This window comes from Arachis ipaensis, chromosome B6 (genome assembly GCF_059453495.1).
Source record: "Arachis ipaensis isolate K30076 ecotype BB chromosome B6, ASM5945349v1, whole genome shotgun sequence".
NCBI classification, from domain to species: domain Eukaryota; kingdom Viridiplantae; phylum Streptophyta; class Magnoliopsida; order Fabales; family Fabaceae; genus Arachis; species Arachis ipaensis.
The window spans coordinates 123,187,501-123,189,821 of record NC_142441.1 but is presented as its reverse complement, the minus strand read 5'-3'; the positions used below and the strand labels follow the sequence as shown (position 1 = coordinate 123,189,821).

Sequence of the window (2,321 nt, the reverse complement as noted above, 5' to 3'; positions counted from 1 at the left end):
CATTACTTTACATGTCCTTTTGTCGTTTTATCTTCTTGAATGATTCTCTTCTTATGTATGTCTAAATAACATTGTCTGTAAATTGAACTGAGGGAACGATCTTTCGGTAAGGGAAGGTGACCCCCAAACACAACATATTGATATGACCCCTTGGTAAGGGAGGGTGATTGATCGAGATGATTCTTCGGTAAGGGAAGGTGATCGCTAAAACTTTCGGGAGAAGAACCTTCGGAAAGGAAAGGAAACTCCCACCTTTTATACTAGCTTGAGCTCAATGCCTTCCATAAAAGCTATAAGTTAAGAAAAGGAAAGTTTGATTGTGTTCTTATTTTTAAAGTGTATCCAGTAAGTTATGATTATGTTGATCATCCATTCCTTTGTTGGGCTTATCTATGTTGATTATTTTATTATTTTCTTTTATATATGCATACCATGCCATATTTTTAAAATCCCGCAAGTGAGATGGGGATAGATATGGAGGTGTCCACATAGCACTCTTACTAAGATCTTTTAAGTTCTCACCCCTTCTTTTTCCCATAGTATCTCCAGAGGAGCATGACACAGTGGATAGAGATGACGCAGCGCCCCCGAAAGTGAATTCTGAGTATGATCCCTCAAAGCACGCATGGGTAATTACAAACACTACTTCTGTGCTCCAAACTATCTACTTAGGTCAAGATTTCGTAGGAGAAGACCCCCAGCTTCCTGTCTTAACTTTCCTAGATACGAACACTTCAGCACCCAAGAAATGGTCACCCGAGGTGGTCTACCTCGAATCAAATTCTAAGACAGGAGAAGAGGAGTCCAACAGTCCTAGCCAGGAGGAGGACCCAGTGGAGGAGGACCCAGAGTAGTAATTGACCTTTTGCAGAAGTCCAAAGGTGGAGTACGTGCCTTATTCTCCTACTTCAGCACCCCGTCAGATCTTAGTTCACCCACACAACGGAATCGGATCTTCATCTCACAAAAAAGTATTGGAAGAGGATTGTTGGTTCCCCGATTCATGGAAGACTGAAGGGTCCTGACATAAGATAGAATATGACATAAGGATGGGAGTTTCTTCGATGAAATTAGTTAGGATGCGTTGGATTTTTTGTCATAGCAATTTTTAGGCATTTCTTTTTTATTAGAAACCGTACCAATGGGAATTTTGTTGTTATTTTATTTGCTCGAACTTACTTGTGTGTGTTCAATTTTGTCTTTTAATTGCTTATTGATTTTATCCAAAACTTCATGCATATTTCTCTTCTTCCTTGCATAACGATTGGGTTAATTTGCTTCCTAAAAGAGTGACACCCTATCTAAAAGCCTTCAAGGATAGGATTTAAGTTAGGGTGTTATAGCTAACCATTCAGAACTACCGCCAAAATAACTATGCTCTCCATTGCAACCCTCAACCCTTCAACCGCACTTAATCACTCCCCAGATTAACTGTCCTCCATACCCTCAACTGTCACTCTCTCCTCCCATCCACAATCTTACTACCGTCTAAATTAAATGCCTATTGTTCTTCCTCCACCTACAGACCCCTCCGTGTTCATACCATCATCTACCAAGGCCACACTATCCTTGCCCACTCCCGCTCCGACCATTTCACCGCAGCCAGGAAGTTTGGCGTATCGTTCTTTCGAAACCCCGATGACCTATGCGAGGATCATCCCGAACTGATCCTCCTCTGCTCCTCCATAATCTCAACCAAGCGCGTGCTCATCACGCTCCCTCTCCAGCGCCTCAAGTGCAGTACTCTCTTTGTTGACGTCCTCTCCGCCAAAGAATTCCCCAAGAAACTCCTACTTGAGCTCTTTTCCTCTGATTTCAATGTCCTCTGCACTCACCCAATGTTTAGACCTGAGTCTGCACCTGACGGATAGACCAGCCTCCCTTTCGTCTTCAAGAAGGTTCGTATCTTCGATGAGTAGTACTGTGTTTCTTGCTGTGAGAAGTTCCTCAATGCATTTGCCAAAGAAGGTTGTAGGATGGTGGAGATGAGTTGCTAGGATCAGGACCGTTATGCCGCCAGTTTGAAGTTCAATATTAATGCCGTTGGAAGGATTCTTGAAGGGTTGATACTGGAGTCGACACCGATTAATACTAACTTCCTTCACGTCCATCACGCATTCACCGTTCGAACTTCGAAGCCATTGTCCTGAACTCCATCGCAACCTCCTGCCTCCAACACGTAGCCAATGTCCCACCAGCGTTAGCTCCCTGAACTCTGTCGCAACCTCCAGAGCCTAATCACAATCCAAACGACATCATCCAGATCAATTTTTCAGAAAATCAGCCACGACTAACCAGTCAGAACCGCCGCCGGAACAACC

At 43.6% G+C, this 2,321-nt stretch overlaps 1 pseudogene; it reads left to right on the top strand.

Moving 5' to 3' along the window:
* Positions 1-1,374: 1,374 nt before the first annotated feature.
* LOC148562566 (arogenate dehydrogenase 2, chloroplastic pseudogene) lies at positions 1,375-2,150 on the top strand (annotated as a pseudogene).
* Positions 2,151-2,321: the final 171 nt, after the last annotated feature.